We start from the raw sequence: 13,327 nt of genomic DNA, 5'->3' as shown, positions 1-13,327 counted from the left end.
CACACACACACACACACACACACACACACACACACACACACACACACACACAAACACGCACGCACACTTTGACAGGTGGCATATTTAGCAAAAATTTGAGAATTAGGAGCTCATTTTAAATTCCCATCTGTTTGATAGAAATATTGTCTGACTCATTGTGTTCAATTTGTGGCAATTTTTTTGTCTTTTTGAAGACATAGATTAACATTTTTCTTTTGTGCTACTCAAATAAATTTTTATTTATTCTGCATGTTTTTAACAACAAGTGTACTACTTTATTTACAAAACCCCTTACYAACATGTAAAATCAATGACATTTAAAACACAAAACAGAGAATTAAATCAACAATATCAGTAAAAACAAGAAAACAGAAGTTTTAAAGTCAGTCTCAGAATGTGCCCAAAGACAAGGATTAAAGTGTTTTTAGAAGAGTTTTAACAGTGAATTGTCTCGTTTGGTATCAAATTAAATTTGTGTTGTGTAACTGCACTGGCAAAACTTTAAATGCACAACATTGTCACATAAAAGTGAAAGTGTTAGAAGAATGAAAAAGGCAGAAAAAGTGTTAAAACGTCTCAAACAGATGAAACAAAGAGGTTCTCTCAGCCACATTCATCCTGAATGAATGGAGCTGAGGACTGAGTGTCTAGACATCATTCATCAGGTCACTTTGACTCTTTCCTCTATTTATTTCCTCTTTTATCATRAGCGCTGCAGCCATGATGATAGCAGAAATCCACAGGATTRATCAGGAACTGAACCCTGATAATAAACTGATATTCAGTTATGAACAGGAGGATCAGTCTGTGCTGTTTCCCTTCAGCTGCAGCCATCACAGAGCTGAGTGTGCTGCTGTGCGACAGATTTAGTGCAGGCCGCTCACATCTGTGTGACGCCCCAGCAGCAGGCGGATAACTCACTCTCTCCCAGCCTTGAAGCAGCACACACTGTACGAGATGACACAGCAAAAGCAATGCGTCGACTCACTTGTGCAGACCGACTTTCAAGTCGTTTATCGWTGACTCTTAAAGGTCAAAGCGTTTCCTCTAAATTGAACTAAATGTCATTTTTTTWAAATGAATCGTTTCCTGGGATGCATTTACTCTCTAAAAGCTCAAATAAAGACTTTAACACCTTCATTTAGCATTAAAAAAGCATAAAAGACATCTACAAATGGGCTGGGACTCACTCTCCCTCAGTTGTTTTACAGTTTCTGTTCCTGCCACACCTGTTCCCAGTTCCTATTAGCCGCAGCTGCAGCCGCTTATCTCATCAGTTGCAGCCTTTTTATGCTCAGTTCTCACTTCTTTTCAGTCAGGTGTGTGTGCCTCTTAGTTTCCTCTATTTGTTTCATTATTCAAGCTTTTTTAAATTATTTTTTTCTAAGTTAATTCTCTGAGCTCCTTGTTCCACCTGCATTTCTGAACTTCATGAATAAAACTTTCTCAAAATTAACGATTTGATATAATTCAGAATAACGTTTTAAATTTGATTTTGTTAAATATCTTTTATTGCTCCATTCATGATGACAGCCAGTGATGGTTTCTTCATTGCAGCCRGTGTTATTGGGACTGTTATTTTCTTTGTTTCAGGCTCTTGGAAACAGGAGATAAATCAGTAACAGCCAGGCTGAAGCACGTGAGCGTTCAGAGACCTCCGCTGAACCCACAGAGGCTCCCAGAGGATCAAAGTCTGACCACTGAAGCTTTGTTTCCACAACATCTCCACATCCTGAGCTCAGAATAACATGATGGGGTCTCACATTTACTGAAAACTAAAGATTGAAGTCTGAGGGGGAAAAACAAACACCTTCCTCCAGAAACTGGAACTAAAATCCAGGTCGACAGCCGCATTAACGTCGATTAAAGACTCATTATTATTTAATTTGAAGTATTTATGAGAATAATGCTCACAGATAAGTCATCACTTCATCAGRTGAAATAAAAAATATTTGAATGAGCTCCCAGAATAAAATATTTTTCATTAATGTCCCTGTTCYCAAGAACTGAACACAAATTATAATCTAAAGACAAAGAAAGTCACCAGGTTTGTTAAGTGTTTTCTTTTCTCTTGGCTCAGACTTTAGGATTTTAGCTAATAGTTTCTTTGGTTTGTCAAAGCTGAGAGACAAGTTTTAAAATTTCATATTTGTATTAAGTTGAGATCAATGTAACAGCATTAAATAAAGTTAAAAATAGCATTTTTTGGGACGTTGCAGCATGAATGCTGACTCGTAAAGGAGCTGAAATTGAGCTGTTAAAATAAAAAAATCAGAAGAACACTAGCTAAAATMAGCTAAAAGCTAATTAAAAGAAGCTGCAGAATGGTAGCTAAAAGCTAGAACTAGTGGAACCATAGATGTTGTGTTATTTGTGTGGCCTTGGTTGGATTCAGATCAGTCTGTGTTTCAGTCTGCCTTCACCGGCCACGCTCACCTGCTCCTGTTTTGTATTCAGCGCAGGTTTCTCCACTTAGCTCCTTTATGTTCTGTTTCTCTGCACCTTCAGCTCTGAACRGTTGATTAAATGCCTCAGTTCCTGAGAATGCACCATCAATGTTTTGTTTTGTTTTTTATTTTATTTTAAAGAAGTCTTTTGTTTTCTGAGCCCCTTGAGTCTGCATTGCATTCTGGGATAACCTCCAGCCATTAGGGACAGATTGGCCTTCAGCTAAGTGAAATAAAATAAAAATAAAAAATAAAATAAGTATTTTCTGTGAAAATGAGAAAGCTGGTTGTTAAATGAATTCAGTGAAATGTGCAGATAAAGCCGAAACTGAGTTGTTGGAGCAAAGGGCTACCCGAAAGCCTAATGAATAAAAATAATATAAAATGCTGGCTAAAAGTAGCAAAAAGGTTGGCTAAAAAATTATTAGTAAAAAAATGTTAGTTGAAAGTATCAAGAAGCTGTCCAAAAGCAAAAAATTCTTTTTTGAAGCTAAAGTAAAAAAAGTTGCTAAATATTGAAAAATTAAAAAAAGCATGCTAAATGCTAAAAGTAGCAAAATGTTGACTAAAAATTAAACATAAAAACTAAAAGTAGCAGAATGGAAGCTAAAAATAATGAAATGCTAAAAGCTAGCCCTGTGATGGACTTGCGACCTGTCCAGGCCCCGCCCCTCACACTGTGACTGCTGGATACGGGCACCAGTGACCCTGAAGCGGGTTGAGATGATGGATGGATGGCTAGCTGAAAGCTTARAAGACTAAATGGAAGTAGCCAAATTATAAATTGCAGCAGCAAAGAAAGACCAAAACTTAGACAAAAATAAACGCTGAAWCAGATTTTAAAAAGAAGAATGTTTTAGAAGGAATTTAAGAATAAATTTAAGAAGTTGAGAAGTAAAAGTGACAAAAACCAAAAGTCCCAGCCCTGAATGAGCTGAACGTTTTAAACGGACGGTTAAAACAGCAGAAAATGTACAGAAGCAGTCAGACCAACATTTACACCACTGAGCTTTTCACGTGTTTTAAAAAAAAACAATTTTTGTGTCTGGTCTTTGCACAAATCCAGCCTTTAAAACATCTGGATTTTATAACATCTGCTTGTCCTGCCAGTTCTGGGCAGGACCAAGAGATTCCTGACATTTCACACGCGCTGCGAGCAGGTGTCCCGGATCAATGCGTTTAACTCTGGCTGCTCGTTCAGACGCTGTCAGAAACGGTTCGGGTCTCAGAGGCCCAAAGCCCAACAGGACTTCCTCGACTCAGACGTAAAGAAAGAGGATGTGGCTCTAAGCAGGTCGGCTGTGGCAGTTTTAGTGTGACTACATGAGCTTTTTAAAAGAAGCTGAAGGTTTTACTGGGTGGCAGCTCTCCGTGATGTTCGGTCCATTTCACAGCAGGCCAAATGCTGATTTATGGCCCCGTTTGATGAACCGAACCGGCCTGAGTTCCTGTTCTTGCTGAGCTGGAAGACAGCTGCAGTAAAGTTTTGCTGAAAGGCAGATGTGACTGTAAAAAAGTGGGGAAAAGTAGTATATTTAATCTGAATTGTACTTAACTTGGTTTGTATTTCATGCATTCACGTGTAAGTGCAGGCTGAACGGTGGAGGTTCTGCTCCTGAAGCTGCTCCTCTACTGTTGCTTTATGGCTCCCATCAACTCCATACCTTCACAGCAGAACGTCCCTCATGCTTGTTGTCAAGGCAGTGCTGAAAATAGATGCCAAAACAAAAGTGTAATTCTGAAGCAGTTCTGCTGAAAAAACTCTCCGTGTTGACATTTAACTCAGCTGCGAGATCTGGATCCCATTAGAGCACGTTCCTCGGTTTTTGTTTGGACCTGAGTCTGTTGTGGCGGCGCACAAAACGTCAGGACTCTAACGAGATTTACTTTTACAGAACGTCTTGAAAAGCAAAACCTGACCTGTGCGTCTAGTTTTGTAGCTACTAGAAGTACATGACCTGTGGGGTGAAGARTGGTTTTCCTGGTTTGAAATCAGTGTTTTTTTGTTAACATCTGGATAAAGTTCACTTTACCAGCAGTTAGATTATTATTGTTAATGATAATAAAGTGTTAAGTGATATTTATAGYTTTATACGATGAGTTAAACTCAAAAAATCTGATTGTTGGATTTACTTAACCAAGTCATGTCAACATTTTCCACTGAGTTGAGTAAATGTAAAGCAATTTTCACATTTACATTGAAAAAAAATGCAAAGGTTGCTTTACATTTACTGAACTCAGTGGAAATTGTTGACATAAATAATTTAGTTACGCAAATCCAACTGTGTCAGTTATTGACATTAACGTTCCCATAAATGTGACTAAATCAGCACAGATTAGATTTTTTGTATGAGATGACCTAATTATGCAATCCTGACTGAAATTGTTTTAAATTTAATTTAATTTAAATTATACATTTTATTAAAAACAAATTAAACTCTATACACACCAGAAGAAAAAATATATATAGATAAAATGAAAGGCAGCATAAAGATAATTTATTATAACATCTGCCCCTTTTTTCAAGAATAAATTAAAACAAAATTCATTTAAAAAAAAAAAAAACTAAACAATGAACAGCATCAAAACCTTGGCGAACAATTCAAATACACATGATTCCATTTCATATTTGGTTGACAAACCAACTTTTATCATTCTCTTAAACATAAACATTAATCTAGAATTTTTTACATTACTCTCCAGATTATTCCATAATCTCCTTTCCTTGGATTGAAGCACACCGTTACTTCAAATTGGTTCTAAATTTTTCACAAATATCTCTGTCCCCTTGAGATTGTTACATCTCTCCCTTTTAACTAAATTCATTGGATGTTCAAAGGTAATGTGTTTTTATCAGCCCTATACACAACTTGTAAAATGTTATAATCAACCAAATCAAAGACTATGATTTCAARTGATAAAATAATATATTTGATGGGTTAATGGTATTTTAAAGCTCATTTGTGTGAAACAAAAATAGGATTTGTGATTATTTTACATTCTCCTATTTCTAAGAAGTGTGTGCAGCCCAACATTCACAGTATATTTACCTGATGTTGCCATTTATTACTGATTGTTTTACATGGAAGACTCCAGTTCTCAGTGCAGATGTGGATTAATTTGTTGGGATCCTTCCAAAACGGTAATAAAATAAACCCGACTGATGGGACCATAAAAAGCTCCAGTTCTGTCTCATCAGTCCCAGAAACCTTGGGTCTTGTCAACATAAATTTAAATGGACTCCTGTCTGGCTTTTCTTGGGTTTGTTTGTATTTTTTTTTTGTCAGTTATTTAAATAAATTATGTCGAAAAAGGGGGACATTTAAATCATGCCGCACAGTGGTCCTCTGAAGATCCCACTGGGGGTCTCTGGGTCTCGCTGACACCTGAACTAAGCTGCTGCATCTTGTTAAGAACTAACACTGGAGTCAAACAGCACCATATTAGGACAAAACATTTGAACCTGAATAAATGAGCTGACGTCAGAATTACAAAGCACGTTTCTGTCTGAGCTCATGGATTGTTTTGATGTGTGGAGGATTTTTCCCAGGTTGTGTGACGAGGGTATTTATCAAAGAGTGACCTTCATGTGGGAGATTCCCCTGAAAACAAGTGGGCCCCAGGTAAACAGACAGGTGCAGCAGGAACAGAACATGTTCTTCTTTTAGTCCCCCCCCCCCGGAATATTCAGTATTTTGTAATCAGATCATGAATATTTCAAAGCAGCAGCAGCTACAGAGCTGAATGTTTSTGAATCCCCCCCACCTCTCCCCCCTGGTAAATCCTGAAATTTATCCTCTCCACAGGCTTCTGAGGTCATTGATCTCGTGAATAACAGATCCCGGAGGACAGGGAAGCAGACTCGGAGATGGAAGAAATGATGAAAAAGTCCATCCATGAATTTTGAAATCTCCAAAATTCTCATGGATGTTAGAATATTACTTTCAGTTTGGCAGCTTCTCAAAGTGATTGGCTGTACTTTCTATTCTGTTTTCACTGATCACCTGGGAGTTTCTCCTAATGTTTTCTGTCTCCCTGCTGGAATCACCTTTGGCTGTTTTGGGTTGACAGATTACACCTTAATGTTTTTGGACTTCACACCTTGAAGCTCAAAGTGTCCTTAAATCACTGTTGTGTGAATTTTTGGAAGTTATTCTGGGATGCAGGACGGTGGTTTTGTGGATGCTGCTCCCAGGTCTGGGTGGTGAAACCTCAGCTGAAGGACATGATGTGAAAAGCTTTCAGTGCTGATTGGTTGACTGTTTGTGCTGCAGTGTGGGTGGAGGAGAGGACACTGATTCACAAAGGGAGCGGCTGGAGTCTGCTGAATGACGCCCATCATCTTCTAAAAACAGCTCATGAAAGATTTGAAAGGTAGCAGCTAAAGACTCGGCGCAGAGAGAAACCCTGAAATGTTTGTGTTGCAGCAGAAAGGCTCAGAGACTGATTCAATTATCAGCTGCTGTTTTGTTTTAATCACTGTTATTTTCTTCTTTATTGTTACTTAAGTTCGTTTTTTAGTTAAAGTTTTACTGTGTAGCTCATATGTTTTAATTACAATAAAATTTTAGCTACTGTTTTGCTTAAAGTTGCAATGAGTTAACCCATAATTTTAGCGTTAAATATGGTTTTAATATATTCAGCTTTAATGTTATGGTCTTGGTCATTTACATACTTACATAGCTGTAAGCTATAGCTTTGCAATATTTAGCTTTTAGCTACTGTTTTGCTAGATTTAGCAACTAGTTAATGTTTTTCTCATTTTAAATTTTAGTAATTGTTTTGATACATTCAGCTTTGACATGTAGAAATAATTTTGGCAATTTCAGCTGTGAGCTATATTTTGCCACATTTAGCTTTTTGCCATTGTTTGCTAGATTGAGCTATTAATCTTTTGCTTTTAGCAGTGTTTTGAAACATTAGTTTTAACATTTAAAGATTATTTTAACTTTTTAGCTGTTATTGGTATTGCATGGCTTTAAGCACATGCTTGAGTTATTTTTAAATATATTTTCATGGTTTGTTAAGAATAACATTTGATACTTTTAGCATTGTTTCACTGCATTTAGCATTTATCTAAGGTTTTGCTAAATTTTGCTGTTCACTGCAGTTTTGCAAATAGCTGTTTTATTTATATTTAACTTTATGCTATAGTTTTGCTAATTTTAGCTGTTTGCTGTGGTTTTGTAACATTTACCTTTAGCTGTAATATTATATTTAGCTTTTAGAAAATGCTTTCCTTATTTTAGCATGTATTCTGTTATTTTTTTTAACTAAATTATTCATTTAACAATTCCTTCTTCGTCAAATTAAAGCAAAACATTTCACACTGTTTTCACAGAAAATCCAATTTCTCCAGTTAGTTCTGGATGCTGTTGAGTTTCTTCCTCTTTTTAAATGAATTAACACAAAGTACAGCTATGTATTAGATCATATTAATCCAGTTATTACCAACCATTACATAAGCATTGCACATATTACACAGCACSAACAAATATTTCTACAGTATGATGTAATAGGATTAATTATTYTTGCAGGTCTGCATCCTCACAGGTCATCAGTGGAAGCGGTGTGTTGTCACAGGAATATAGATGAGCCTATGTGTTGCTATGTGCATCACTGCTTTGTTTTGGAACATATATATTCAGCTTAAAACGTACAAAACTTCTCATTTCTAATGTATCCCTGCATGTCTTTACAAAATGTGGATCACCTCAGCGGGTTTTAATGTATTTTTCCACCTAAACATGTTTTGCATTTTGCAGAAAATTCAGCTGAAGCCAGACTCCACAGAGAGCAGGAAGGAAAAAAGAGGCCGCATTAACCTGCACCCCACTGCTGAATGAAGCATCGCCATAAGAAAAACAGAAATATAATAACTACACAGGGTGCTTTTAGGGGTTTGGGTTCGCTCCCTAATATTCTCTTGGTTCCATATTTGGAGTTATTTCTGCTCAGCATCACTTCTCTGTGGAGGAGTCGTGTGTTTATATGACAGAACAAAGAGTCACTCTGTGTTACGCAGAAACTCTAAATGTATATCTTTCAGCACATTATGAGCGATGTCAGAATAACTCGTAAGAGATTTCTGTTAATATTAAAAGAAGAGCTGATATTCTTACAAAATATGACCATTCTTTTAAAGTTACAGTGTTGTGCAAAAGTTTTAGGCTGGTGTAGTAATAGATTCTAATTAATTTCATTATTTTTAAATTATGCAAAATGACTGGATGTGTATGTAGGTTGGCTCAGACAGGCCAAGATGCATTGTTACAACAAAGACATCATTGATTTTTCATGCTTCTTGTGAAATGTTTATTTCTTGTTGAAGCTTTTTCTTTTCCACTTGCAACCTTAAGCTTTTATTTCAGACATYTCAGGTGCAAAGAATACAGCATAGCTCGTACTTCACACTGACCTTCAGCTTTGTTTTGTTTTTCTCAAGTCTTTGTTGCATTTTAAACCAGTAAGAAACATTAAGGTCTTTATTTTCCAAGCGAAACAGGGTCTGATCAAAGATAAAGCAGAGCTTTTCTCTCTGAACATACAGGAATATGTGTGGGTGACTTGCTCTCTGTTTAATTATTAATCTACAAAGTCTGGAGTCTTGACTATGTTTCCATCCTCCTCTGACTTTCCAGAGAAACAGACTGAAATGATGACCCGAGAAAAAAAATGACAAATGATTACACTTTTAAATAGCTACCCCCCCCCCCCCCCCAGATGAGTTTCCTGGAAGTTTCATAGTTTTGATGAGTCAGTCATAAAAAAAATAAAAATAAAATAATCAGCGAGCTGAAACCGTGCAACCTAAATTATTTATGTTACAATAAGAAGCCTAAAAAAACCTACAAAACAATACATGGAGACAAAGGGTTGATTTGCAGACCGGATCATGAATGTGATGTCAGGGTGAGCAGGGACAAGTTTTATATAAACAGCTGACAAAACCATCAAAACCACTTTCAGAGAATCAGAGCTGATTGAAATAAATTAGCATCAGTTTTTTTGTTAGCTTTTGTGTTTGTGTTTATTAAGCTGCTGCTCCTCATCTTGCCACGCCCACTCACACCTGTTTCCTGTCCCATTACGCTCCGCTGTTTCCCATCTCCTCATCAGCTCAAATCCAAAGTTTGCCCATGCATGTCCACTTCACTTCAGTCTGCTTTGCTTTGCTTTAAATAATTTGCTGACACACCCGCCTTTTGTGTTCGTTTATAAGTTTTAGTCATTTCTTTGAACTCTTTGAACAAAAATGTGTTACCAGTAGTGGTGTTCCGATCGGCCAACATTTTTACAAGTACTTGTCCAAAACGCCCTGTTACTCTAAACCAATACCAATATTAGGTTGCTGYTAATGATTCTACGTTGATTTTTAGTTTAAAAAATTGTCGGTTCCATATTTAAGAAAATGATATGAGTTTATTTGAAATGGTCAGAAGGACTGTAGGCCTATAAAGAATGGAGAGACACCTTCTTCTAAATAAAATATATGCTTTTAAAATCATCGTGTTTAAGTTCTGACTCAGTACTTGGTTTGAGAAAAACTGGTATCTGGACCTTGGTTATCAGTACTTTGATGCATAATCTATATTTCATCATCATCACTCACAAAATTTGCAGAAAAWTTTTAATTCAGCTTGACTTTTTCTAGTATTTTTAGCCTTTCTTATGCAGAAAAAGAGCATGATTAAAGACAGTGGCTGGTTTTTGCAGTTACTAATAAAAAAAGTGAACTTCAGTCATTAAGGAGGAGAAATAAAGTCYGCATTAATAAGACAAGAGTTTATGCTCCAGGCTTCAGTGTGAATCAGGGAGTTTCTTTTTAATCTTTAGGCCTGTAAATGATGAACTTTTGGAAGCTGTTTTGCGTTTCGCATGGTTTGCACTCACCGGCTCTTACAGCGCAGGAATCACACTGTTCTGAGCAGAGCTGAAGAGGGTCTCGTCACAGGATCCCACCAAGTTAAAACTGGGTCATCTAAGGTTAGATGGCTTTTGCGGGGGCGGATGTTTGGCCTGAATTGTTTGGTCGTGTTTGAACGGTCAGGAGCTTTGAAAAAAATCTTAGAATTTCCAGGATTTATCAGAAATGTTTACACTTTGAGGTTGATGTAAGGAGTTCCTTTACGCTGGATAGAGGATACTAAATCAGGCATCAGGAATTACAGTATAATATAAAATCCACAGAGATGAACTGTCAGATTTTAGCAAATATTAGCAGCATTTTCACAGAAAAAGTAGTTTTAGTCGTTCTTCTCTGAATGTTAGACACTGAGTTATTCTTTATGTTTCAGTATCTGTCAGTTGTGTGATTCACTGAGTCTCTGCCCTGCCTCCTCTCCAGATTTCCAGTTTAATGCCACAATATATTTCATTGCCTTTTTCTCATAAAAATGTCAATCCAAACCCAGGCCAGACCGCGACGTGGAAGAAATATTCTGCAGCCCAGATAATTTCACCGGCATCTATCGCATCGGTTGAGTGCTGATCGAAATTCAGAGTAGAAACACAGCCCAAGGCTGTCGGTTTGTGGCAGCTGATATAAGAAAAATATCATGTAGCGGTGAGTCTTTAGTGTGAAATAAAGCATCTGAACAAAGGTGGTCCTGCAGAGACAACAGCTGCATTCAGAGCTTCTGTTTTCATCATCAGAATGGTTAAATTGCTCTTCAGTTAGTTGTTTTTGGACTAAAGTCAGTAAAAAATCAACAAGGTTGGGTCTGAAAATTTAAATTATATTTTTCTGTGTAATAAAAAACCTTCAATAAAGAAATTAGCGCTGATTAAACCAACCCAGTTGTGAAAATGGGATTTCAGAAATAATCTGTTCTCATTTTGTTTTAATGGATATYATGAATTAATCTAATCAATCCCAGCTGCACCTCTTTATTATATTAGGCAAAGTTAAAAAAAACTTTTATCTGCATTTTAAGCCTATTGAGAACACAGGGCCATTAAACAGGACCAGAACCAGAAGCAGAATGTGTTAAAGGTCACACTCAGTGYTAGCCTTGAACATTTACCCCTCTGAAGCTTTAAACTGCCTGTGACATGCATGTACTTCAAATTCAAAAAGTCAAAGAAAACATCTTTATATTTAAGAAACTTGACATAATGCATGTGATTTTTACCCATTTCTTCACAAAACTTGTATATTTTCTTTAGAACTTTAGTCAAAGTGAAACAGGAAGTTACATCAAAGGGGAACTCTTTAAGAAAAGGAAATCCCTTGTCTTTGTTTATTAAAACAATATAATGTTAAWTAATATTATTTGAACTCTGACTCTTGTTCATTTCTCTGACAGCAACTCAAACTAATCTAGAGAAAAGTCATATTCTTCTTTACAGTCTTTCTTTCATGCAGACACTCCCCTTTGTCATCACTTCCTGTTACTGCACACGCAAATATCTCAACAACTGTTCATCTCTACGGCYTGAAAGCACATTTATACGTATTACAAAGATTTCATGTCACAGGCACTTTAATCACCAACTGATCACTATCTAAGCTCTCACATCTCTRAAAAAGCAGAATTTCTCTACAAATAAAAAATAGAAATAACCATCTGTGTGACTCGATAAKTTCATCTAGCTGTGGCTTTAGGTGGTCATTTATCAAATTTCCTCGTTTTTTTAACGTAAAAATAAGAATCAGGGAGGTCCTCTCCTCTGATTGGACAGTTCTTCTCTAAAGAAAGAAAGCAGAGAAGAGAAAACAAGCTATGAGGTGAACAGTGGACACAAAAACAACAGTTCATTTTAGTTGACAGGCGTGTCATTCCTTTTTTATGTTTTTACATGCCTTCTGATCTGAGTGGAATTTACATGTATTTATGTAAATTATGAATCATTTATTTGTCTATATAATCATAGGATAAACTGCACACTAATTGTTCAGCAGAAGATGACAGCCAATTGTAAATACGATGTTGTCTTTTCAACTTCCTGTAAATCAGACCTGAGATGCACAAATATGAGTCGGGGATAGATTTTCAAAAAGCTGCTTGGCAGCCGGTCTTGTTCTCTGCTTCCTCCTTTAGTAAATCACTGCAGTGATGAGCCAGCCGCCCGCCCATGGTAAATAAACTGGACTCTCCTTGCTGGTGTGTTGTGACCTCAGCGCTGGAGTTATGTGAGGTCATCCGGCCTCAGGAACAGTGTTATGATGATACCAGCAGCAGCTCGGCCCTCTGGGAGAAGCTCCAACTGAATGCTGCAGAGCTGCACCCTGATGACCCGATCATAAACTCACATGAAAATGACGGAGCAGAAAACCCCGGGAGCAAAAATATATTAAAATAACAAAAAMATGTTGAAGATGATACTGTGAATGCATGCATTTGTGGTAAAATCCACAATCCAACTARTTCCATGTCCTCTAACTGCATCCATAAGTCCATCCTTCTGTCCCTCCTCTGGACATGTCCAAACCCTCTCAGTCTGGCCCCTCTAACTTTACCTCCCAGTTGTTCTGTTGTGAAAACATCATCGTTCACTTTTCAGCAACTGCAGAACTAAAACCATTGAGGGGTGGGGGTGGAAAACACAGACAAATGGTCAGAGTTAGGAAATCTGTCCCCTCTGAGAGATTATTGCGAAGCCACAAGTTCATGTGATAAAACCTCTTCTTCTGCCAAGACCCCGAAGCATTTAATAAATCAAACTGCTGGAAGGATTCACTTCCAGAGATGTGACTCATGTCGACGGGGATAAAAAAGAAAAAGAAAAGGGAAAAGTACACTCTCTCTTGTTTTAGCTCACAATAAAGAAAAAAGCTAAAATCAGAACACTGGAGTCCTGATGCATCTCAGTAATCCAGGTAGAAAAAAATCAAAAAGAAACTATCAGTAGTTCCTCTGGATGGCTCTTCTTTAGTG

The sequence above is a fragment of the Austrofundulus limnaeus genome, unplaced genomic scaffold, assembly GCF_001266775.1.
Source record: "Austrofundulus limnaeus strain Quisiro unplaced genomic scaffold, Austrofundulus_limnaeus-1.0 Scaffold300, whole genome shotgun sequence".
Taxonomy (NCBI): domain Eukaryota; kingdom Metazoa; phylum Chordata; class Actinopteri; order Cyprinodontiformes; family Rivulidae; genus Austrofundulus; species Austrofundulus limnaeus.
This window is presented reverse-complemented; position numbering follows the sequence as displayed.